Source organism: Hyperolius riggenbachi, chromosome 7 (assembly GCF_040937935.1).
Source record: "Hyperolius riggenbachi isolate aHypRig1 chromosome 7, aHypRig1.pri, whole genome shotgun sequence".
NCBI lineage: Eukaryota > Metazoa > Chordata > Amphibia > Anura > Hyperoliidae > Hyperolius > Hyperolius riggenbachi.
In genome coordinates, this window is record NC_090652.1 from 279500704 (window position 1) to 279528173 (window position 27470).

The 27470-nt window shown below is 47.1% G+C and overlaps 1 long non-coding RNA gene and 1 pseudogene across 1 annotated transcript in view; both read left to right on the forward strand.

Moving 5' to 3' along the window:
* Positions 1 to 27470, forward strand: part of LOC137525857 (uncharacterized) — a 93273-nt gene that overhangs the window by 28874 nt on the left and 36929 nt on the right. The gene's annotated exons all lie outside the window — the stretch shown is intronic.
* Positions 7137 to 7263, forward strand: LOC137526279 (U2 spliceosomal RNA; annotated as a pseudogene).

Here is a 27470-nt window from a genome sequence, read left to right on the forward strand (position 1 = left end):
GCGGCTGCCTGTGTGGCCTGTCTCTTCCAGCTGCCTCTGCCATGATGCTGTAACAAGCAGTCACCTGCCCTCCCATGGGCTTCTCAGCGCTAGTCCTGAACTATGACACTAGTCAGCATTACCACTGGCAATTCTATCATCTGCTTCAGTTTCACCGAGACTTTGGGAAAACTGAAGCTCCCTTTGAGGGGAATTCTTTATTTAAAGTAGAACTGCAAGCGAAACACAAACGCCCACGTTCATCTTTGGCTTTTCTGCGCTGCCTTGTGGCCACCAATCAGACGGGAACCTGCTCTGAAGAATGCTAGTGGGAGTGTGAAGATATGAAAGTGGTTGGTGGGGGTGGAGCAGTAGTAGGACAGATGGTAAAGAGCAGGAGCCCAATTTACAAATGAGCAGACAGACTGTCAAGGCCGGCACTACTATAGGGGTAACAGGGAAATTATCCAGGGCCCTGCCGGCTGTATGGGCACCCAGGTCTTCCTCCCTCCAGATAGAACTATTGTGTTGCCCAGGGCCTTATTTTACTGCAGAGAGCTTGCAGTGGAAGATTCTTACGTGTAAGGTTGGCGCGCTGTGGGGAACAGAAGCGCCCGGGGGAAAACGGAACTGGGCGGACGACCTAATTCTATCTGGGGGCCGGGGTGGGGGTGACTGGAAGAAACAAAGGGGCCACCTAATGCTGCTGCCTGAGGAGACAAAGGGTCCACTTACTACTGCCTTCTTGGGGGGGGGGGGGGCGGCAAAGGGGCCACCTAATGCTACTACCTGGGGGGCAAAAGGGCCACTTACTGCTGCTATCTGGGGGAAGTAGGGGACAAAGTGGCCACTTAATGCTTCTGTCTGAGGAAGGAGGGAAAACAAACCTAATGCTACTACCTGAGGGGGGGGGGGGGGGGGATGACAAAGGGGCCAGTTAATGCTGCTATGTGGGGGGGGGGGGGGAGGGGGGGGAAACACAATCTGTTTTAGAGAGAAGAGCCTATCTAATTGGCTTGGATAGCCAAGGCCAGTTCTAGACTTCTTGCCGCCTGAGGCAAACGTGTGAGAAACCGCCGCCCCTCCCACCAGCCGTGGGTGTGGGAGGCCACCGAGCTGGAGGGGGTAGCTGGCAGGAAGGGGGTATTGGGCACAGCGGCGGGGAGGGGAGCTTTTAAGTGCAGCAACAGCGTATTAATACGAGGCAGCGGGCGGGGATGTCACTGAAGCCGCACTCCTGCCACACCCCTATTTATGCCCCTTGTCATGCATACTATAAAGATTTCATAAGAAAAATATGATTTTATTATTCAAAACACAATAGATCCTTTTGACCCTGGTTCATTTTCCTTCATATTAACATTTAAAATTAAGAAATAATTCAATTTAAAGGATGGGAATTACGTTTAGGCCTCTTTTACAGAAGGACGTTGCGTTTTGATGCAACGTTAAAGTCGCAAAGCAAAGTACAACGCAATGCCTCAAAAAAGTCGCAACGCAACTTAATGCCCAGTTATCGCTGCATACAGTAGAGCATACAGGCAGTGGAAACTATGTTTCCAAGTCATTACTGAGCATGTGCAAACAGTGCAACACAGCTAATAACGTGTATAACGCACTGCATGCAGCACTTTCACTTAACGTGCAGCGTTAGTCACCAACGCAACGTGTGCACTGTGAATGGGGCATTCATTTTTCATTGCAGTGAGTTATTCTGCGTTAAATGTTGTTTCAACATGCGACTTTAACGTCCCACTGTGAAAGCGGCCTTAGAATCATATTAACATTTTTTTCAGTTGAAAAATACATATATTTACACAGATATGTGCATCAGCCCTGAAAGAGGGACAAATGAGGAGGAAAGAGGGACTGTCCCTCCAAAAGAGGGACAGTTGGGTGCTATGGTAATTTGATCTCTCAGCTGTGTCAGCACAGGAATCTTGACCGTCCTCAGCAGAGCAGATAATTTGTAAACACCGGATGTTAACCCTTTCATGAAAGCAGGAAGTAGACACACTTCAGATTGATTGCAGGATTTGTATCAGCTGTAACAAAATTAATATTTTTCTTTAAATGGTATTATGCTGCTGCTTATCTTTTAGAACAGAGAGGAAGTTCTGAGTTCAGGTCCGCTTTAAAGACGCCCAGTGAACCTGCCACCAAGCAGGATATTTGAAGTGAATTCCTCTATAATTACACAAAACATTTGCTGTCACAGCGTCGCCCAATCCAGCCCAGCGTTCACATGTTGTGTTTCTTGTTTGTCAAAAAAACATTTCAGATTCCACTCATTTCTTCCATTTGCGTCTGTTAGACAATTGGAGCTTTTCACGGCGCTGCAGTGAGGGGTCGATCGGAACTTCCTTGCATTCCTTGCGGGGCGTCAGGACTATTGTGAGAATGCCGAGTAAGCAGTCTGTAGCCTCCAAGAAACACTGAGTCTCGCATTGTTCCCCGTAAGCGAGAGAATCGCATTGCAGAAGGTCAGCGCTGCATATATCGCCATCTATATGACCGGCGATGGCCCTGGAATGCCACTTGCTTCAGGCTTACATGAAGCATTCTCCAGAGTTAGATTTCTTCATTAAAGCAGCAGGGACAGCCATACTATCCCAGGAAAAAAACACATATGTAAGTAGATACATACTTGTTCTACTTACATAATGTATATTGCACTGTCCACGTTTTGATTTCAGTGAATTTTATATAGTAAATACTGTAAAGAGAAAACTGTTCCCGGCATTTTCCATCTTAAGGGCCTGTTCATACTTGCTGCGTTTGTAGAACGCGTATAAATTTAAAGAAACGCAAGTTGAAAAACGCATGCGTTTTTCTTGCGTTTGAATGTGTTTTCTATTGCGTTTTGCACAAACACGTGACCCAGGGGGAAAAAAAGAATCATGGGAACCGCAGAGGAAAACGGACGCTAAAAACGCAATAGTACGCGTTTTTGATACGCGTCCATAGACTTTAATTGCGTCCGTTTCTATGCGTATCGCACAGAACTGCGTGCAGCAATGCGGATGAGAAACGTATGCGTCTCATACGCATACATGTGAACTACCCCATTAAAAAGCATTACGAGCCGTTTCTATGCGTTTTTGGTACCAGTACGCGTTCCCTGAAAACGGCTAGGAACGCATATAGTCTGAACAGGCCCTTACTGCCTCTGACTTAAAGGGGAACTGAAGTAAGACGTATACGGAGGCTGCCATATTTATTTCCTTTTAATCAATACCAGTTGCCTGGCAGCCCTGCTGGTCTACTTATCTGCAGTAGTATCTGAATAACACCAGAAACAAGCATGCAGCTAGTCTTGTCAGATCTGACTTTAAAGTCTGAAACACCTGATCTGCTGCATGCTTGTTCAGGGGCTATGGCTAATAGTATTAGAGGCAGAGTATCAGCAGGGCTGCCAGGCAACTGGTATTGCTTAACCACTTCGTCCACAGGTCAGTAGATATACGTCCTCTGGGACTTCATCTAAGCCGCAGGTCAGTAGATCTACTGACCTGTCCAGAAGCAGTGCTGTGCAGGATTGGGCTTGCTCCTGTGCACATTTCTGGCACTATCTGATGCAGCACTAATTGGTGAATGGGAATATAAGTTTCCTGAGCTAATGAGATTGATTTTTACCATTAAAAATACTTTTATTTTCTCATTCATAGTGAAAAATACACTCTGTAGCATTATTTCAGAATCAAATATCTTCACCATAAATTGTGACCGGACCATAATCTAAGTTTTGTGATAAGTGGTAAGAGTAGCCAAGCAAAATTTGTGTTTATCTACAGTAGCACTTTTTATTTTTAAACTGGGATTGGTAAAACTGAGAAATACATGTTTTTTCTATGTTTTTCTTTGTTATCCCATTAAAATTCATAGAAAACAAAATTGTTTGAGGGAAAAAAATGGCATACAATGAAAGCCTAGTTTGTCTTGAAGAAAACAATTTATATTTCATTTCTGTGTCATAAGTAGGGATAAAATTATTTCTGATAAAATAGTCCCTATAGCCAAACTGTCAAAACTGCTCTGGTCAATAAGTTGAAAACAAGGTCTGGATGCGAAGTGGTTAAAAGTAAATAAACATGGCAGCCTCCATAGCCCTCTCTCTACAGTTCCCCTTTAAAGGGACACTGTAGGGGGGTCAGGGGGAAATGAGTTGAAGTTACCCGGGGCTTCTAATGGTCCCCCGCAGACATCCTATGCCTGCGCAGCCACTCCCCAATGCTCCGGCCCCGCCTCCGGTTCGTTGCCGTGTCCTCACTCCCGCTGATGGCACCAGGAGCATACTGTGCAGGCCTAGTATGGTCTGTGCCTGCGCCGTGCGCTCATGGTGACACCAGCGGAAGCGAGGACACGGCAATGCAGGCACAGTGGTTTTCAGACTTTAAAGTCTGAAATTAATTCCAGAAGTGAACCGGAGGAGGGGCCGGAGCATCAGTGAGTGGCTGCGCGGGCACAGGATGCCTGCGGGGGATCATTAGAAGCCCCGGGTAACTTCAACTCATTTTTCCCCGACCCCCCTACAGTATCCCTTTAAGCCATCCTCGATGTATTTTCCTCCCATACTTCTGCAGCTGCATTGGGATCTGGCCGGATCTTTACCTCCTCACACTAGAGCAAAGAGGCGACCTGGCAACAGGGGGAAGGCGGGAGGCGGAACGAGGCACGCTGTAGCTCCACCCCATTGCATGCACGCCAGCATAATAACAACATTATGTGGCGCAGTGTTGTAATGAGGGATTCATGGCATCACTTTGATCCACATAGGCTGACGCCAAAAAAGACTAGATCCAGCAGCGCCCCCCCCCCCCCAATGGATCAATGTAATTTGTAAATTATTATTTAGTATTTATATAGCGCCAACATCTTTTGCAGCGCTGTACAGAGTATATTGTCTTGCCACTAACTGTCCCTCAGAGGGGCTCACAATCTAATCCCTACCATAGTCATATGTCTATGTATGTATCATAGTCTAGGGCCAATTTAGGGGGAAGCCAATTAACCTATTGTATGTTTTTGGGATGTGGGAGGAAAACTGAGTGCCCCGGAGGAAACGCACGCAGACACGGGGAGGACATACAAACTTCATGCAGATAGTGCCCTAGCTGGGATTCGCACCGGGGACCCAGCGCTGCAAGGCAAGAGCGCTAACCACTACGCCACCGTGTTGCCCAATTGTCCCGCGCCCCCCGCACATGCATTTGCGCATGCGCAGCACGGATGCTCTTGTCTTTGAAACTACTGAGGGACGTGAGTAATTGCAAAGGTTGCCCCGAGACGTGCCGAAAGCCTAGTAGGATGTGTAGTGCCTGTCCTGGGCCTTCAACTGTCCCCATCAGACACAGGTGGAAGAATTTTCACTTTCTAGCCTAGAGAGTGAAACCTTGCATTAAAGAAAACCTGAGAAACCTTTAGAGCCATTTTAGAAATAACTAACACCTGACGTAAGGAAGCCTATACACGGAAAAGGCAAATTAATCATGTCTGCATTTTATAGTGTGATCCAGTGACACAAGAATGCAGCTCTGTCTGTAGGTTCAGCAACAAATGCTGCAAACAGGTTTGTGATTAAATCGCTATAAGCTGTAGTTATAGGGCTTGTCCATCCAGCTAAATGAACAGCCATCCCTCTGAATTGTCTCTAGAAATAAGCTTGGAATGTCCTTTCAGCAACAGTTTCCATGGTATAACTAACAGCATTCCCCTTCTTACTAATCCTAATAGCCTGTTTCTGCTTCAAGAGGCAATTTATCAAGACACTGGCATCTAAATGGAGAAACTTGAACTACGGTGTCCCGAGGTTTCAATAAAAAGGTACAAAGACTTCTCTAAGGCCCCATTCACACTTGCAAAATGCGAAACGCTAGCACTTTTGCTAGCATTTTGCTCTGGCAATTATTGGCAATTAACGCGAAAAAAATCGCAATTCATATTTGCCGATTTTTTTTCGCGATTGCGATTAGCGCTTCTATAGCACTAAATCCGATTGCCGGGAAATGCCTGAAAATGGTGCAGGATACAAATTTGCGTTTGGCGATTTGCGTCAATCGCCGGCGATTAACGCAAATCGCCCAAGTGAGAACGGGCCCATAGGGTATTATGGCACTAGCGCTTTAAAAAGTGCTAGCGCTTGAGCGTTTTGCCGAAATCGCCAGAAACCGCTCAGTTGTGAACGGGGCCTAATGGTTTGTGTAGATGAGCAGTTTTACCACAGCTGAGCCACGGTTGTGCCGAGTTCGTGTTGCAGGTTTGAATGAAGTTTGTTCTATGGCACTGAGTTCAGAAATGCCTATAGGCAAGGCTGGATTTAAAGGAAACCTGTAATGACTTAAAAAAAAGAGTTTCACTTACCTGGGGTTTCTGCCAGCCCCCTGTAGCCGCCCTGTACCAGCGCGTTACGGACCAATCCTCCAGACCCTCGCGGCGGCTCACTTTCACTGATTTGCAAGTCGTTGTCCACTGCGCCTGCTTTCCCTGGTTTGCTTGTTCCCGTTCGCACTCCTGTCACCGGGAGCATCCTGCACAGGCGCAATTCTAGAAATCCTTGTACTGCGCCTGCATAGGACGCTTCCAGCAAAGGAAGTGCGAATGAGGACGTGCCCGGCCGGGGAAGCGCAGTGGACATCGACTTAACAGTCAGCGAAAGCAAAAATGAGCCGCAGCAAGGGACCGGAGGATCGCTCCGTGACAACGCGGGCACAGGGCGGCTGCAGGGTGCTGGCAAAAGTCCCAGCTAAATTAATCTCTCCCCCCCCCCCCCTTTCTTGGAGCTACCTATCAATATGCAGTAGCGCCCCTGCTATTCCATGGGAGCCCCCTTCTTCTATGTGGATTATCCATGTAAAGCAGTCCCTCTCTTTCCTGTACAGCTCCTTAGAGCAGGGCTCTGCTTTTCTATGTGTTGTTTCCCATTTGCAGCCTTTGTATTCGATTTGTAGGCTTCTCTTCTACATACATCAACCTTTCTTACATTTTCAGCCGCCCCCTTGGGCAGCAGCTGGCCAAGGCCCAGGCCTCTAAGGCCTTCCCAGAAATCCGGCTACAGCAATAATATAGATGACCACAACCAGTGGTGTAGCAAAAGGTAGTGCAGAGGTGAGCCCTCCCTCAACCACCTTGACAGGTTTTGTTGGGCCATATGTATTGTTATCGCTTCTCTGCCTTTTGGCTAAGATCAAGTGAGGCTAAGATCAAGTGTAGTATCTGTTCTTATCAGTTTTTGGGTGACCTGGGGGGACGGCACTGGCAAGGTGTCCCTCCTGGTTGTAATTCCCCAGAGGCTGGTTGAAAGGATCTACCGTGGTCCAAGCTGAAGGGCTGAGGGCTTTGCTTAGGCGTACTGCCCCTGGAAGTGGCGCTCCAGGAGTACCTGAAAAAACCTGGGATGTGGCAGATCCTGGGCGGAAGTAAGGTGCTTTGGTCTGTACTGCCCATATGCATTGCCGACTAACGCAGCTCGCCGGCCTTTTGGCTAGGGAGAGTGCAGAATTTTTATAACACCGGCCGCAAGGTCGGGGCCAGCTTGCTCGCACCGGGGACTTGCCCCCTGGGGACTTCAATCCCCGGCTCCCTCTTGGGGGAGCCGCCCGGACTATGTGGATGGCCACATGGCCCCGGCCCTTTGGGCAACCACTGGGCAGTCTGGGGTCCTCTTATCCTTTGGGTGTTGGAGGACCCCGATGCCCCCTGCGCCGAAGGCAAAGGAGGAGGTTCCCCGACGGGGAACAACGGAAAGGGCCCTGCTTTTGTGGGGCCTGGGGCTGCTCATGCACGTTTTAGAGGAGTGTTTATGCACTTCCTCTTTTTCCGTGCATGGGCATAAAGCCTTGATTACTTCGGGACTCCTGTTTTGCGCAACAGGAGCCAAGAAAGGTGAAAAAAATAAAAATACTGTTATTTATCAAGTGCTGGGGGGGGGAGGGGGGGTGGGGGGGTGGCATTGAAAAACTTGCACTAAGGGCCCAGAGTGTTAACATGACTGCAGCATAACCGCCATAAAAACACAGTGTATTCATACATCGCGGATGTGGTATACATAGAACTAGAGGAAAAAACAATCACCATAGCGATTCATACTTTAAATGTATTGCCATGCTTCTTCTTAAAGCTATAAGCACAAACTGGATTGCATTAACCTTCCTCGCGGTAACGTAGTTCGGGGTAAGCCGCGCAGGAGGCTTTCTCAGGCCCTGCTGGGCCGATTTGCATAATTTTTTTTTTTTCCAACACGCAGCTAGCACTTTGCTAGCTGCGTGTCCACTCTGATCGCTTCTGCTCCGCGCCGATTACCCACCGCTCGCCGTGCCGCCCCCCCCCCCCCAGGATTTCCTAATCGAACGGGATTTCCTAATCGGAGATCGCCGGAGGCGATCGAAGCGGGCGGGCGGATGCAGCTGCACAGCGGCTATCATGATTTTAAAAAATGTTTTTGAAAAAAAGCTGCTGCGCTGCCCCCTGGCGGTTTTTAACCACTTGAGGACCCACCCTTTACCCCCCCCCTTAAGGACCAGCGCTGTTTTAGCTGATCTGTGCTGGGTGGGCTGTGCAGCCCCCAGCACAGATCAGGGTGCAGGCAGAGCGACCAAGTCGCCCCCTTTTTTCCCCACTAGGGGGATGATGTGCTGGGGGGGTCTGATCGCTCCTGCCTGCCTGGGTGTTGCGGGGGGGCACCTCAAAGCCCCCCTCCGCGGCAAAATTCCCCCCTCCCTCTCATCCCTGTCCCCCCTGGCAATCTGGGCTGCACAGGATGCTATCCGTCCTGTGCAGCCAGTGACAGGCTGTCCCCTGTCACATGGCGGCGATCCCCGGCCGCTGATTGGCCGGGGATCGCTGATCTGCCTTACGGCGCTGCTGCGCAGCAGCGCCGTACAATGTAAACAAAGCGGATTATTTCCGCTTGTGTTTACATTTAGCCTGCGAGCCGCGATCGGTGGCCCGCAGGCTATTCACGGAGCCCCCCGCCGTGAATTGACAGGAAGCAGCCGTTCGCGCAAGCGGCTGCTTCCTGATTAATTAGCCTGCAGCCGGCGACGCAGAACTGCGTCGCTGGTCCTGCAGCTGCCACTTTGCCGATGCGCGGTATGAGTGTGCGGTCGGCAAGTGGTTAATAGACCGCCGGGAGGGTTAAACCACGGGAGCTGTTAAGGACTATCTTACTTTGTTTCCTTAAAGTGAACTGAGCAGCATTTTTAGCCCCAGGGCATCTCAATAGCACATTAAAATGAATGCTAGCAATGAAGCTCATTACTAAAAAAAAATACATTCTACATTTTCTTTTAACATTTAAATGTTTGTTATAGGCTTTTATTTCCCTACTTTTGTGGCCTGCCATCCACAGAAAGAGTAGGCAGATAAGGGATTGCTGTAATCAATCAGTCGATCACACCGAAAGTGTAACTCTATCCCTTGTCAAACTGGAACTGTATACAGGATGTTTTGTTATGTATAATGAGCAATGTAAATGTAATTGATGTTTTTTTGTTGTTTCCACTGCTTGATTTTTAAGGCAGCCATACACTGGTCGATGTGCCATCAGATCGACCAGCTGACAGATCCCTAACTGATCGAATCTGATCAGATAGGGATCGTATGGCTGCCTTTACTGCAAACAGATTGTGAATCGATTTCAGCCTGAAACCGATCACAATCTGTTCAGCTGCTCCTGCCGCCTGTCCCCCCCCCCCCCCCCCCCGTATACATTACCTGATGCGGGCTCCCGGGCGTCTTCTCGGCATCTTCTCAGCGCTGCACCCGCTCCATCCCGGCGCTTCCTGTGTCACTCCGTGACCAGGAAGTTCAAATAAAGCGCCCTCTATTTGAACTTCCTGGGTCACTGCAGTGACCCAGGAAGCGCCGGGATGGAGCGGGTGCAGCGCTGAGAAGATGCAGAGAAGACGCCCAGGAGCCCGCATCAGGTAATGTATTTTTCATCGGATCGGCCGCCGCTAGCGACGCGCACTTAACCGCGGGCGATCGAGGGTAATTTCCCGCACGGCGCGATCGACGGACCGATCCGATTTCGGGAGGAAATCGGATCGTCGGCGGCGTTTACCGCGAACGATTGGCAGCAGATTCAATCCCAGGATCGAATCTGCTGTCGAAACGGCCGGGAATCGGGCCAGTGTATGGCCACCTTTAGTCTTGCAACTTGTCCTTCCATGGAGCTGTGTATTGTGCCAAACCCGATTCCGGGCGTAACCCTGTTATGCTTGGCGAAATAAAGTTTCTGATTCTGGTTCTAATTAGCAGTAGCAATGAAAACAAAACCTTTCATCCTGATAATTTTGCATAGGTAACTTTTCCTTCATTCACCCTTATAAAATAGCAACATGGTCAAAAAGTGCCTGTGAAATACATCTAAAGCAGTTAGGGCCTTTTTCACTGAACGAGTCCTATTCCCAAATTCATAACACATGCGTTTGGCCAGGCCTGGATTTACCAGAAGGCACTGTAGGCACGTGCCTACAGGCGCCTAATGATGGAAACGTGACTCATTCCACTCCCCGAGCGCCTCTCTCCCTCCTTCCCTATGCAGAGTCATGATAAGAGTGTTTATGAGAGGTTACTCACCCGAGTCTCAGCATTCCACTGATGAGATCTCCCGTCAGTCAGGGGCACCTCTAGCTACCTAATACTGAGGTTCCTCTATCTAGTCGAAACTACTTGTGCACAGCCGTGCTTGGAGGATGGTCCAGAAGGGGGTTCCAGGGATCGGTGTCAGGAATGAAGAGGACCCCAAGAAACCTTTACAGAATCCATAGGCTTCCCTTAGATTGTAAGCCTTTGGCTGGGTCCTCCCTTACCTAGTGTATTTTACATGAAAGCGCGCTCCTTTCCTATGACAGCCTCGTACTTGTATTACTCGACCTACCTAACCAGCCCCAAATCGCATTACCTATCTTGTACCATTGGCCTTATATAACTTTGTCCTATGTTGTATAACCTTGTTACGTCTGTCATCCTTGTATCAGTGTATTTATTTATTGTCCAGCGCTGCATAATATGTTGGCACTTTATAAGTATAATCAATAATAATAATTCCCATTTCTTCGGTAAGTATTTCCTTTTGGGTTCGCTTTAAATTAAAAACCACAGAGTTCAGCAATACCCCATACCTCCCAACTTTTTGAGATAAGAAAAAGGGACATTTAGGTCACGCCCCTGCCACACCCCTAATCAGACTGGGCCTGCCGCACCGCTAATCATGCCTCCACTACACCCCTAATCACACATACTGTAAAGTTTTCATAGTATGTTGTTTTATAATTCAAACCACACTGGTGCTTTCTATCCTCGCTCATTTTCCTTCATATTAACATATGGAAATAAGCAGGGCAGTTTCTAGGCAAATTTGCAGCCAGGGACTGGCAAACCTATACTATGCCCACAGTATAGGTAGTCAGGTATGGGCATAGCTCCCAACTGTCCCTCTTTTGGGGGGACAGTCCCTCTTTGGGAGCTCTGTCCCTCTGTACCTCTTTCATCCTTATGTGTCCCTATTTCTGGACTTTGTCCCTCTTTCTATGTAAATCTATATTTCTCTACAAAAAAAATGTGTTTGGGTCTTAACTTTATTTCCATCCTTTAAATTGATATATTACTAATGTTCAAATGTTAATATGAAGGAAAATGAACCAGAATAGAAAGGACCAGTGTGGTTTGAAATATAAAACAACATATTTTTCTTATGAAATCTTTATGTTATGCGTGACTAGGGGTGTGACAGGGGCGTGATCTGGGGTGTGGCAGGGGTGTGGCTTAAGTGTGCCTCTTTCTCATCTCAAGAAGTTGTGAGGTATGAGTATGGGTGTCCCCAGTATGGGTGTCTTCTGCAGGAAGTAGAGAGAGAGAGCGAAGCGGCACTGCAGACAGAGAAGCCCGGCTGACGTGATCGTCGTTTGGAGCCGGGAAGGAGATGAGTTGTGCCGCTTCCGGCTACGCGTACTCTGCTAAGAGGGCGAAGCACTGAGGGGAGCCTCGGGGAGAGGCAGCGGGAAGAAGTAGGGCCCCCTCACCGCGGCTGAGTACCAGTGTGGCTCCCCCTTCCATCACTGCCCCACCCCCTCCCCAATCCCACTAGCGCTCAGGGCGGTCGTGCACTTGGCCGACTCTGGAAACGGGGCTGAAAATAAGAAATATATCAATGTAAAGGATGAGAAAAACATTTACAGTCAATTAAACGCATTTTTCAGTAGAAAAATATATATATTTACACAGGTCTCTATATCGGCCCCGACAAATGAGGAGGAAAGAAGAACAGAGAGACATGGCTACCAAAGAGGGACTGTCCCTCAAATACATATATTTACACAGATCTCTATATCAGCCCTGACAAATGAGGAGGAAAGAAGAACAGAGAGACATGGCTCCTAAAGAGGGACTGTCACTCCAAAAGAGCAACAGTTGGAAGCTATGAATGCCCTGCAGCTCTCATTGCTGCAGTGTTTGGGGTTGCTGTCTGTTGAGGTGGCTCTATAGCCCCTAAGGCTACAGCATAGCCCCTTTCACTGGCCATGTTTACTATCAATCCCCTCATTATACAGATCAGGGGCCTCTTTTGTTAATCTACAGTTGAATGTAAATGAATTTCCACATGTGAGACAGTGAGAGTTTCCCATTTCCTTTCAGTTTGTAATGCTCCTGTATCCACCCTTCCCACCTCCCCATTTCTTGCTTTGTCATGCTTGTGCTACATGTGTCTTTTGGATACAGAGAGCACAAACATGAGTGCAACAACTCCCTTCCTCTCCTCAGTGAAAACAACAGTGACCTCATAGAAGACAGATAAATACAAAGTGATTAACATGAGATTAGCAGCACATAATAGCTGCTACTTGGGCCTTTGTTTTCCCCTCTCCCCACAAGGCCATGGCCTGGAGCGCATTTCCAAGAGCTGCTAATTTCTCTCACTGTTTCTTTTTTCCCTGTTTTTTTTTATTTTTAATTTCTATTTTCTTAAGTGTTGGTGATGCCTGGCAGCTGTGAGTGATCGAAACCAACAGCATCTGTGACGTGTGTTTTTTATAGGAATCTCATTTCACTTTGCGTTTCAGATGTAAAGGTGATTGGTGCCAAAGGAGGAAGCACATAATGCTACAGTCATACCTTTAATTGCCCAATAAAAAACGATTAGCCGTATTTTGGCTTAAAGGGAACTTATAAGGTGTTTTTTTCTTTGTCCTGTTTTAGTATACGGTAAGAATTTTTACAAGAGGACAACTCATATCTTTATTATTATTTATATAATGGCGACATATTCCACAGTGCTGTATATCAGTCTGGTCACTTAACTATCCCTCAGAGGGGCTCACAACTTAATTCGCTGCCACTCACACAGAAAAATGCTCACACATGCCCCTGCTAACTATAAGCTCTGAAGCGAGATTTATTCTCGCTTCAGAGTCTCTTTAAAGTCCCTCTTTAAACACTGGAAAAATTGGTAAAATAGCATTGTTACTGTACATTGGTAATTCAACAAAACTGTAGCTAGTTTACTATCAGTAACGGCTCATACTGTATACACCAGAGGTGAAATAAAAATAGGGTTCAAATTAACAATCCAGGTATACTGCATTATTAATCAGGGCCCCATTTTAAGCAAACGTAAGCACGCAAACACTTTAAAGGTCATTGCCGTCTGCTCTGCCCTTTTCCCGTTACTATACAGCTGTCATTCGTAAAGGAATTAAAATGCCATTTAAAGGGGAAATGACAACAAACACAACATCACATTTTCCCTCCTCTATTCAATCCTCACTGCATAAATGTCAACAAGTTAAATAACAGCACAGTCCATCATAGTAAAAAGAAAAGAAAAAAAAAAAAGAAAAAACCCTCTCTCATAGACGTAATAGCATTCTTAAAGCCGAGAACATGAATTATCGCATGCTGGCCATAGCAGGGTTCTTATTCTTGCAGGGAAAAACCAGCGTAATGGCTGTTGTTGGCCTAATGGAATTACTGTGACAATAACAATGAATCACTATCTCGCTACAGATACTTTTAAAGACATTAATGGCCCCAAGGTCAAGCATCTCCTGAGGAGCATCGGAAGATACATTTAATGATGAATATCTGCTCTATATGGGCTCTGCATGTTCTGCTAAATGTGGCCCATTAAACTGTCCACCTGAGTTCCATTATGTTACTGTCAGGCATGCATTTAGTAGAAGTATCGCCAATTAGCGCTTTCCTTGTGCTTAGTGCTGCTGGGTACATAAGCTCATTCCAGTATCTAAACCTGTTAATACACATAGAAATCCCCCCTCCCCTTTACCAAGCTAATGTCTTTGTACATCTTATTAAGTGGTGTTAAGTGTTCTCCCAGCAAACTAACACCCCTTCCCTCCCATATAGTGCCAAAACACAAATATACAGGCATAGTAATTTGACATATATTTACTTTATACATTTAAAAAAAAAAAAAGAGCTATACAGGTGTAGAAAGGTAGCTGTACTGTGGGGTTGTTCCTTTTAACCACTTGACCACTGAGGGATTTTTACCCCCTTAGGACCAGAGCAATTTTCACCTGTCAGCGCTCCTCCCATTCTTTCGCCAATAACGTAAACGCAACTAATCGCAACAACATGATCTGTATCTTGTTTTTTTTCGCCACCAATTAGGCTTTCTTTGGGAGGTACATTATGCTAAGAAGCATTTTATTCTAAACACATTTTAATTGGAATAATAAGAAAAAATTGGAAAAAAATAATTATTTCACAGTTTTCGGCCATTATAGTGTTAAAATAAAACGTTCTACTGTGGATAAAACCCCCACACTTTATTTGCCCATTTGTCCCGGTTATTGCAACATTTAAAATTTTTCCCTAGTACAATGTATGGCGCCAATATTTTCTGAGGAAATGAAGGTGCATTTTTTCAGTTTTGCGTCCATCACTATTTATAAGCCCACAAGTTAAAAAATAACAGTATATACCCCCTTGACATAAATATTGTAAAAGCTTAGTCCTTAAGGCAACTACTTACGTGTATATATACGTATATATATATATATATATATATATATATATATATATATATATATATATACATGCATTAAATAAAATGTGGTGTGATGTAGTTTTACTATTTGGCCACAAGATGTCCTCAGTCGTTATTTCGCGTACGGAAGGACGTGAATCGGAAATAATGCGTGGCAGTGTAACAGCCAGAAGATACAATGACGCAAGTATCTAATAGACGCCGGTGTTCATTGATTCAGGGACTGCGTTCCCATTCATTAATGTCGCCGCTAACCGGCGGTAACGGTAGTTGACTAACTTTCCCGGCCCTGGGACTTCAGGTGAAGTTTCCCAGGGCGAGATTATACTGCACCTGGTGCATTAAGTAGTTAAAGTGGACCTGAACTCTTGCACAGGACAGATGGAAAGCAGATAAATGCACTATGTATGTATTTAGAGAGTTTAGCCTGTCTAATTCCCCCTTATCTGTTTTTAATCACCACTGTAATGTGATCTCTCAGCTGTGTCAGCTCAAGAATCTCCTCTGCCACAGCAGAGCAGCTAATTGGTAAACACAGGATGTTAACAATATGTCTGCTTCCATAAAAGCAGGAAGTAGACACACTGCAGATTTATTGCAGGATCTGTATAAGCTGTAACAAGGAAGTGTTTTTTCTTTAAAGGTTCTTTTAAGAACTTAAAGTGGACCTGAACTCAGAACTTCCTCTCTGCTCTAAAACATAAACAACAGCATGTTAACATTTAAAGGACATTTTTCAACAAATAGGCCACTGCAGCTTTAAGGCCAAGCTGCAAGGCCGCGCAACTTTCTGTTGGTGGGGTCTGATCCCTGCCAGGATGTTTATTTTTTTTTTTATAAATATTTTTTGTATTATTTTATAAGTATATTTCCTTATTTATTTATTTTTTTCCCAAAAACCCTCCCTCCCCCTGCCAGCCAAAAGCGTTGACCGGCTGTCACATGCTTCAGCCTATAAGAGCAGATCGCTCTACTGTGTCCCAGGGGGACTGCCGTGTCACACGGCTGTCCCCAGTACAATCCTGCTGCCATAGATCGCAGCACTGTACCTTCGTCGTTTAATAGTCTCCTAGCGGCAATCGCCGCAGGGAGACTGAAGGTGAAGCTCCGTCATCCAAGCGGGGATGTGCGCGCATCGGTGCCCACGATCCCCTGCAAACCACTGCCCCAGGACTTTACGCTGATAGGTGTTAGGCGGTCCTGGGGCTGCGACCACGCCCATCGGCGTATCGCGGTCGGCAAGTGGTTAAAGGGAACCAGAGACGAAATAAAGAAACAATTTTATACATACCTGGGGCTTCCTTCCGCCCCATACGCACGGATCGCTCCCATGCTGCCATCCTATGCTGCCCGCATCTACGAGAACCGGCTCCCGTCACTGATGCATCGAAGCCAGCCTACACAGGAGAAGTGTGGCTGCTGGAGAGATACGCTAAGAGCGCACTTCTCCTACGCTAGACTGGCTCCGACTGACGGAAGAGTGGGGAGCCGGTTCTCGTAGTTGCAGGACAGCGGCGTGGGAGTGATCCGTGCTTATGGGGCTGGAGGAAGCCCCAGGTATGTATAAAATCTTTTCTTTATTTCGTCTTTGGTTCTCTTTAAGGGCATATTCACAGTGGGACGTTGCGTTGTAATGCGACGTTAAAGTCACAATGCAGCATTACAATGCAACGCAAAAAAAAGGTGGTTACGCACATTAATGCTGCATTCCCGTGGCATACAGTGGATACAGTGGAGCATACAGTCAATGAAAAGTATGCCTTTCTGTATCTGTTTAACATCTGCGTTTAGAGGTAACACCATACGTTACCATAACGAATAATTTACAACGCAACTTTAACGTCGCACTGTGAATGTGACAGCATAAAAGTGTGTTAGCCTGCATTATGACTTTATAATGCAGGACAATAACGTTGCACTGTGAATGTCACATAGCCTTAGCATTACAGTGCGTTAGACAGGCCCGTTTCTAGAGTGGGGGCGCTGTAATGGAGGGGAGAGTCAGCCGCGGCGAGGGCAGCCCGACCTCTCCCTCCCTTCCTGTCCACGGGCTGCCCTCCGTGCTCCCCCCTCCGAGTGTGATTGCCGGCTAAACAGGAAGCAGTGTGTGTATCAGCGGCTAGGCAGAGGAGGAAATCAGCGGCGAGTGAGCGGCGATTGGAACGCAGGCAGGTGAGTTACTGTCTGTATACAGCACTTCCCTGCGCTTACTCTGCAATCACACTCGGAGGGTGGAGCACGGAAGGCAGCCCGCGGAGAGGAAGGGAGGGAGAGGTCGGGCTGCCCTCCCCGCAGCTGACTCTCCCCTCCATTATGGGGGGGGGGGGGGCGGGTACCTAACTATACTGGGGGGGCAGCTACCTATCTAACCTATACTGGGGGGCACCTACCTAATCTAACCACACTGGGGGGCACCTACCTAATCTAACCTATACTGGGGGGCAGCTACCTATCTAACCTATTCTGGGGGGCACCTACCTAATCTAACCACACTGGGGGGCACCTACCTAATCTAACCTATACTGGGGGGCAGCTACCTATCTAACCTATACTGGGGGGCAGCTACCTAATCTAACCTATACTGGGGGGCAGCTACCTAATCTAATCTATACTGGGGGGCAGCTACCTATCTAACCTATACTGGAGGGCACCTACCTAATATAACCTATACTGGGAGGACCTACCTATTTAACCTATACTGGGGGGCAGCTGCCAATCTAACCTATACTGGGGGCAGCTACCAATCTAACCTATACTGGGGGGCAGCTACCTACCTAGCTAGCCTATACTGGTGGCAACTATACTGGCTACCTATATTGGAGGCACCTACCTAACTAACCTATACTGGGGGCACCTATTTATCTAACCTATGCTAGGGGCAACTATTCTGACTCCCTATATTAGAGGCACCCACCTAGCTAACCTGTACTGGGGGCACCTACCTAGCTAACCTGTACTGGGGGCACCTACCTATCTAACCTATACCGGGGCCCCTGCCTATCTAACCTATACTGCGGGCAACTATACCGCCTACCTATACTAGAGGCACCTACCTGGCTAACCTATACTGGGGGCAACTATACCGGGGCACCTATGCCTGGCTACCTATACTGGGGGGACCAATAGCCAGGCACCTATACTGGAGCACCTATACCTGGCTACCTATACTGGGGGGACCTATAGCTGGCTACCTATACTGAGTGCAACTAGACCTGGCTAACCTATACTGCTGGCATGTATACCTGGCTCCGTGGGGGGGGGGGCACAATTTTTACACCCTCGCCCTGGGTGCATTTTAACCTAGAAACTGCCCTGGCCATTAACTTGCATTATAATGACTTTATAACGCAGGACAATAACGTTGCACTGTGAATGTCGCATAGCATTACAGTGCGTTAGCCTGCATTATGACTTTATAACGCAGGACAATAACGTCCCACTGGGAATACAGCCTGAAAAAAGCATATTCTCTGTTTACAAGATCACAGAAGTCATTATTTCTCACAAAATAATACCTATGTAGGAAAGATGCTTTCTAGCCACGCAAAAAGGGGGAAGATGAAGGAACGATTTTACTGTTTTGCTATTTTTTATTAAACCAAAAAATAAAAATAGGGATGCTGTATAAAAATGAAAACAGGATGCAATGTATTTCAAGTCTTATATATTTATTTGAAAAGAGTAGAAAGACAACATATCAAATGTTGAAACTGAGATTTATTTTTAAATCGTTTTACAATACATACTGTATACGGTATGTTTTGCGAGCATAATTTGTTCTGGAAACATGTTTGTAATCCAAAGCACTCTTATATCAAAGCAAATGTCCCCATAAGGATTCATTGAAACCTAGGTGATTTGTTCCACAATCCAAAAACATTTACTCTTTAGAACAATATTTAATACAAAGTACTGTATAAAGTAAAAATGTAAAAAAAGACTTTCACTTAAAGTGTACCTGAGACCACACACATTGCATTATTTATACTTACCTGGGACTTCCTTCAGCCCCATGAGGACTGTGGGCTCCATTGCTGCCCTCCTTGGCTGCTCCGTTCTCCCGTTCGGAGCTCTGTTGGTTTGGCCAGTCGCGGGCAGTGATGCTTTTCTGGGCATGCGCGGTCTGGCCGAGCTCCCATGGCTGGGAGCATTCTGTTCCTGCCCCGCTGCAGGAGCACGAGGGGGGTGCGTGCAGCCAGGCTGTACATGTGCTGAACAGCGCAACTGGACACAATATAAAGATATATAAGAAGCGTTTTTGTTGCCCAAACCAGGATACCTAAGGTTAGGGTTACCTAAGGTAAATATGGGTATCTCAAATAAATTATGTTCTACTATATGTCATTACGGGATCCCTGATCACTCCAGCAAAGATCTGCCACCCTCCCCCCGCCCCCATCTTCCCCCACCTTCCTCGGGAGGCCAGGGTGCACTTACCTCAGCATTTGCTGACAGTAGAGGGGCCCCTTAGTCCTTGGACCCTCCTGTGATGATGTGCACCGCTGGGGCTATTGTTGCCCCTGGGAACAAAAAGCCGTGATCACAGAGAAACTCTTATGGTCAACAAACCAAAAATTCAGGGGAACAAACAGCATTCTCTCCAAGGAACTCTTAAGGCCCATACCCATGAAATGATTGTTACGCTAACAATTTTGAGTGACGAATTATTTTTTGCGATACCTCACAACATTGTTTTTAAAGAGGAGCTGTTAGGTATAAGGTCTCAGAGAAAAAAACCACATATATCAGTAGCTAAAGATTGGCTGTACTTACATTACATATGCATTTCACTGTCCACGTTTGGATTTCACACAATTTTTATATAGTATTTGCAGAGAATGATGCTCCTGACAGCTCATGGCAGGTTCCATGTTTGTCTGTGTCCTATGAAGCCAATTGTGTCGTCATGTCCTCCCTGCTTTCTGATGATTCGACTCACAAAAAAGATCCTAATGGAAAACACTACTGTGCAGTGAATATTGATTAGCCATGTGGCTAGGAACAATAGCGGACTCCTGCAGTGTACTCTGCCGGGAGATTTTTCAGTGCTAAGCTGTTGTAACTTGAGCCTGTACTTTCTCACTAGCAGCCGAGGGGAGGACCCAAGCAGCCCCAGAATGCTTTGCAGTATGGTATGCGGCCTGTCGTCCTTTTGAGAGCTTGGGTCTAACATCCTTGCAGTTCAGCACACATCAAAAGTAAGAGAGATTTTTAACTTCAGTATTGCCTTTTTCGCTTCCTTCTAAACTGTTTAACACAGGAGAATAGAGGTTTAAATTAGCTTTTGCAGCCTGACAGTTACTCTTTAAGGAAAATTTGTTCCAATCGCCATTGACCCCAGCATTAATTACCGCTATTGTTTAACAAGGTGTTCACACCAGGGGCGTAACAATAGGGGCTGCAGTCCCTGCACCCGCTGGGGCCCGCTCAGGGTCGTTTTGGAGGGCAGGATGGGTCGCAGCATGAGAAGAGAGCATGGTGGCGGAGAGGAGGACTCTTTCCCCCCTTCCTCACCTCGGGCTCTCCCTTCAGCTTGCTCCCCTCCTGCAATTATCAGTGGCAGCGGGCGGCGGGCAGGAATACATACCTCCATGCATTCCACGCGCCGGAAGTTCCGCTCTCTAAGTGTCTGACACTACTTCCTGTTTAAACAGGAAGTAGTGTGAGGCACTTAGAGATAGGACCTCTGCGTTGGATGCAGGTGTGTGTTCCTGCCACCGCCCACTGCCACTGATAATTGCAGGAGGGGAGAGCCCGAGGTGAGGGGGGGGGGGACTGTCCTTCCTCCCCGCCGATGTAGGTGGCCACGTTCTCTCCTCATGCTGCGACCCCTCCTGCCCCCCAAAACAGCCCCGAGCAAGCCCCCGGGGGAGGCATCCAAATTTGTGCAGGGAGGCCGGTGATTTCTAGTTACGCCCCTGGTTCACACATATCGTTTGTTGCTACGGTTGTAGTTGTGGAAGATGAATCATTCGTCGCCATGTATCCCCCAATTCATCTTCTTCAGTCTTGTGGTGAGTAATTAGCTTTATACAGTGACACACTTTCTCAGACCGCAAACATAAGTAAAGAATTTCAAAAACAATTTAAAAAGTCTATAGACCAGACCACCAAAAAGGAAACAAACAGACATGTCCCTCCTATCACTCATTAGTTCTGTAGATGCATTAAAAAGACCATTATGACAAAAGAATGTAAAATGTAAAAGAAATTTCTACAACCGTGGTCGGGGCGCAGACCGGACCAAATAGCGGACGTACATAGCGTTTTCGGGGGGGGGGGGGGGGGGGAGGGGGAAGATGCGACAGGACTTAAACCACTAGGTATGTGTTTTCATACCACCTATTCCACAAATGTTTCCTTTAAGCCGCCTTCAGACTGCAGATTGGCATTAGCGGTGCGGTGCAGCCCGGGGGATTACCGCGTTAGTGTGCGGTAATCCCAGTCTGGCATCTAGTCAAGCAGGAAGTGACGCTCACTTCCTGTTGGCCAATTGATGACGTGCGCGGAAGCAGAATTGCTAAAAACCGCTTCTGTGCATGTGTGACCTGAAAACTGCAGCCTTTTTTTAAATACAAATGCGCGGTAACGTAGGTATGTCCGTCCGTTAGGTAGGACACTTCTGGTGCAGCGTACCACAACGTGGGGAGTGTTAAGTACCTCATAGACTTTCATTAGGCTGCGGTGGGATGTGGTAAATTTACCAGACCGTACCATCCCAGTGTGAAAGGGCCCTCAAGTTACTGAGCAAATTTAGATACAAGCTCACTTTAGGATAAGAAATTATTTCATAACTTTCTTTAATCTGAAACGTGATCTGCACACTGAGACCACCATGATGTTAGTGCTGGGTTGCTCTGATGTTTGTGTTTATTGCACCTCATTCATTCACAAAACACAAAAGGAAGAATTTGTGTATAATAAACATATTCCCCGGAGTTCTAGGAAGGACTTGTTCCATGGAGCCTTGCCAAATTCCTTCGGCAGGTTTGTAAAGTTTTACACAGGCCATGAGTGTTCTGACTTCTTAAAGGAAAACTCTACCAAGCGCACAGAGCATTTGCATTGCATAATAAAATCATTTTTGTAATATATACATTGTCAGTAGGATGATGCAGTCAGATAATATCAGCTTTTGAAAAACCCCATTGCTGTGATGCAGCAGCCAACACCTGACTCTTGACTAAATGTTAAGGTGCCCATAGATTACACGACTTGGCGGCCAATCGACCATCCTATTCGATATTTATAATTGAATCTTATGAAGCCGGTGCCACCAAGAGCATGCCTGATTGGCAATGCAACCAGTTTATGAACGAAATTGGTCACAAATATAGAATGCTGGAGAATCTTCGGCCGACATGCTTGATTGGGTGTGCGGCGGTAACGGCATACGATAATCGTGAACGACAAACGCAACAGAGATCCACAGCTGCTGTCCCCCCTAATGTTTTATGTTCCCCCCCCCCCCCGGTTCCCTGTGGAGTTATACTTTTTCCTGTCACACTGCCCTCTAGTGTCTGCGGCTGTGCCCGTATTCTGGCCCCACGTGACATCACACACGCGCCCCACGTGCTATAACGCCGCAAACCACATGGGGACGTAAATGCAGAAGTACAAGGACGGCGGCAGGTAAAGTAAAACTGTACGGGGCACCATCTAAAGTTTTCCAGGGGAGCCAGTGTTTTCTAGTTACGCCCCTGCCTGTGGCAACTGCCCAGTATGCTCCAAGGGGGCTGCTTCAGGCCATTTGAACACATGATTAAGACAGGATTAGGAGCTGTAGAGTTTGGAACACATAGGAAAAATTATGGCCAGGGCCGGATTTTCCATAAGGCACTGTAGGCCGGTGCCTATAGGCACCTGATGATGGAAAGGCGGATCACTCCCCTCCCCAAGTGCCTCCCTCTATGCAGAGTCCCAAGCAGAACGGTTTCTCAACCGGCTCTTGGCATTCAACTGACGAGATCTCCATCAGCCTAGAGGCACCTCTAGCTACCTAATACTTGGGGCCACCTCTAGCTACTTAATACGAAGGGTACCTCTGGCTACCAAATACTAAGGAGCTCCTGTGGCTAACTGCGCTAGACAGGGGATGTAGAGGTGAGCCAGTACAGCACACTTGCAGTGTGGTTCAGCAGGGGTTTGTGGGTTCATGGAGGGCAAAGTCAAGGGTGCCAGAGTATCTGTGCCTATAGGCTCCGGTGATGTAAATTCGGGCCTGATTACTGCACTTTGCTCAGTAAGATATCATGTAGCATATTGAAATCTATGAATGCAGTTTGACTTTAGTATATTTCCTCAAGTAAACAAGGTTTGCACCCTCCTCTGCTATCAGCAAAGGTGAAGCAGGAAAGGAGTAGCAGAAATGAGTCGAGACAGGAATCCAAGAACAATATGGCTTCACTTCAGCAGCTCCCTGGCTATCTGGCCAAATAATGGGAGGATATCAGAGTTCCCAGCAGCACAGTCTCTTATCACCCCGAGCAGCCAATGAGATCTGGGAAGAGAACACGATGTTGAAATTCTCTTGGTTTTGACGGGAAAACGTTTCTGTTGGCAAACGTTTGTGAATGACGTCACCTCCTTGGAAATTGTGTTAGTTAATTCCAAGAAGTCACACAAGTAAAATGATCAAATGTGGGACAGTAGGAAGAAACTGTTCATGTGAGTACATTGCTGCAGGATTTATCACTGCGTCTAACGTGGGTGCATTGATATGTCACAGGGACTGCGTGTTCACCCTTCTGGGTTTATCATTGGTAATCAAGGTCAGTAGGGGAATATTTCATTACTCATTCCATTTTCTTGTTTGATGCAGCTGTTCCAGAGAAATTCCCTTTGGAAAAGGCAGTCACATGAGAACAAAATATACAGCTGCCCAGGCAGTGGGAGACAGTGACATAGTTACAAAGCCCCCCCCCCCCCCCAAAGATAGGGTAAAAGAAATGTAAGTAGGGGAAATGGAGCTATTTTTTAGAACTGTTCAAAGCACGTAATCTATATACAGGCAATCCCCGGGGAATGAACACCCAATGTACTGACAACCCACCATTGAAAATGTTGCACATTGCTTGATAATACCAGATACAGATACTGGATACAGATTGTGCAGATACAGGCCTTGTGGGGTCCACCAGTGCTACCCAGGAGATCAGGGCTCCTCTGAGGTAGGAAAACACCACGCTGATCGGGAAACCTTTGGTCTCTCTGGATGTCGACTCCATCTAGCCATCCATTGGCGGCGGCTGCTTCTCCACCGCAGCAGGGACACCTTTGTTTCTACCCCTCCATGATGCCAGCCACTAAATCGGAAGTAAGGGCTGCCGCGGCCGGATACTTCGGTGACAGCCAGATTATCTTGACCAGCCCTGCTGAATGATGCCCAGGAGGCGGGACCCACCACAGAAATAAACCCAACTTTTGAACTGGAACACCTTGACCAGCAATGCCAAATGTCAGCAATCGGGGTCCTCAGCAGCGTCAGCCATCGCCGCAGGTTTCTTTCATGAATAACTGGGTCATCACTGCTGAACCTTCACTTCCCTCTGTTCCCCTCCCATGTCTCCTTTGGGATGACAGATGATTGCCATAGTATGGCAGCCTCAACTCTTGGCTTTCGGACATCCTACAGAGCCTGTATGAGCCAAAACATATTCCAGGTACAAACCACCTTTTGTTCTTGGCAAAATAAATGATCCTGATAATATCTCTTCCAAAGCAATGGGGATGGAGAACACAAAGAGCTTTCTGGAGCGGCGTGGGATATTTTCAGAGGTGAAAGGGGGTCCTGGTGGCACAGGGAATGGGATCAGTGGCGGCAGGATGGGGCACAGGATGACAGGAGGAGGTATGGAGGGGCAGAGGATGATAGAAGGAGGCACAGAGGGGGCACAGGATAACAGAAGGAGGCATACAGTGGGCATAGTGGGACTGTAGGAGGCACAGAGGGGGAACAGTGGGACAGTAGGAGGCATGTGAGGATACAGAATGACAGTAGACAGCACATAGGGAGGCACAGGGGGACAGAAGGAGGCACAGAGGGGATGCAGGATGACAGGAGGAGGAACAGAAAGGACACAGGATGACAGTAGGAGGCACAGAAAGGATAAAGGATGACAGGAGAAGGTACAGGGAGCAAAAGATGACAGGAGGAGGCTCAGAGGGGATACAGGATAAGAGGAGGAGGCACAGGACAACAGGAGGAGGTACAAAGGGGGACGTAGGATGGCAGGAGGCGGCACAGGGAGCACAGGATGACAGAAGAACGCATAGAAGGGGTAGAGGATTACAGGAGGAAGCACAGAGGGGGCACAGGATGACGGGAGGAGGCACAGAGGGGAAACAGGTGGACAGCAAGGGGTGCAAAGCGGGACACAGGATGGCAGAATGAGGCATAGAGGGGATGCAGGAGGCAGAAAAAGGGCACAGGATGACAGGAGAAGGGTACAGAGGGGGTCACAAGCGGAGGCATAGAGGGGGCACAAGATGACAGGAGGAGGCACAGGACGACAGGAGGAGGCACAGGACGACAGGAGGAGGCACAGAGGGGGTCAAAGGGCACAAGTGGAGGCATAGAGGGGGTACAGGATGACAGGAGGAGGCACTGAAGGGGACACAAGGACAGGCAGAAGCACAGAGGAGGGGGCACAGGAGAAAGTTAGAGGGATCACAAGGAGACAGTAGTGGCACAGGGTGGGCACTGGTTGCTCAGAGGAGAGCTCTGGTGGTACAGAAGGGGTCACAGGTTGGCACAGAAGGGGACACTGGAGGCACAGTGTTCAGTCTTGCATAGCTTTATTCAATATTTAGTCCAAAACTGTCTGGGATTTTGTAACTTGCTTCATATACAGATTTATTTTGCTAAGTACATTGGACTGAACACAAGCAGCAGACAGTGCGTGTGTTTACATATATTGTGTCAGTGTCACTTGTGTCAGAGTTGATCTGGAGGTTACAGAGCTCAGTAAATTACTTTATGTTGCCATCATAAATTTAATCTCATCCAGCAAGGCTTAAAACAGTGCTCTGCAAGGCCTCATATTCCAACTATGATGTGATCCCAAACCCAGGGTTAAAATTAGCTATAAAGACACTTTTATGGCTCCTTAGTAAATAACTAACCAATCGCCTGCCTGCTCCTGTTCCTAAAATAACTCAAATATTCAATTTTACAACTGCCAGTGTATCATTTATAAGCTGAGCATGAGATCATAGTAACATTTTGAGTATTGCTCGAGGTTCCGATTACTTCCCAGCTCTTTTTTAAGTTCATACAATTCTTCCCGGGTGACCCCCTGCTGCCCGGGCTCTGGAATCATGTGATCAGCTGTTTATTTTTCTTTTTTAAAGCGAGGGATTAATTGGAATCTTGTAAACATGGCTGGCTTCTACTCCTAATATGACCACATTACTGCAGCTTCCAGTTCTGTAAGATGAGAAAGAGGGACACCTTTTAAGGCAAAAATATTTACTGAAAAGTTGTGCCCCCACCTCACCTCAAATCAGGCATGCCATAGGTGTGTTGTTGCAGTGCTGGGTGCTCAATTCCAATCGGGGCCAGGACTCTATCTGTATGGAGTGTGTAGAAGGGCCGGCGCTACCATAGAGGCAAAGGGGGCAATTGCCCCAGGGCCCCTGAGTGCTGATGCCAACCCTTCCCCCCATCCCCAGGTTTTCCCCTGAAAGTTTTGCCAGCATAGCAACTCACCTGTCCCAAAGTTCTGTTCCGTCTGTGCTCCCTCTCTTTATTCTTGCTAGCTGTCTCTTCTCCTTGACCTGTCACATGTCATGACGCAATAACATGTGCTGGGTCACTGAGACAAAGTGCTGTCTGTGAACCTCGTTGCATTGTGGGAAATAACAGCATTTTCCAACTGCCAGGCAAGCAATATCTCCCTCTGTGCATAGAACTCTCAGTAACGAACATTCAGTACAGATCACCTGGCAAAACTAAAGATGTTGCCACTTGTGACAAATTTCAGAATGTAAATGAGGGAGAGGAAAGATTTTACAATGAGCAAACACTGACTAAATAATCTATAAATAAATATTGTTAAAAATAAGCAATTTTATTGGTTATGTTATTTTATCTACAGTTCCTCTTTAAGGATTTGTGCACTAACCGCCGGTCATATTGTTGTGCAGGTAGCGCATGGCAATATTACTGTCACTACCCCCAGCAGTTTAACGAGAGTTACGCAATTAGGGAGATCCGCTGTACGTGAACAATGTAATTAGTGCTACGATAACACTCAGGTAATGCTCACGTTATCTCATTTCTAATGGAAGCGACCAGCTGGCTGAACTGTTCTGGACATCAGCCAGGATTTCCCCTAAAGGTAAAAAAGTATATTCACTCAGTTTACTCTTCTATTACATAGTTTTGGTTAAGGTGCTCATAATGATCCAATTTCCCAAACGATTAACTTGTAACCACAAACACTTGTTTGCATCCCATCAACAGGGAGGCATACCTATG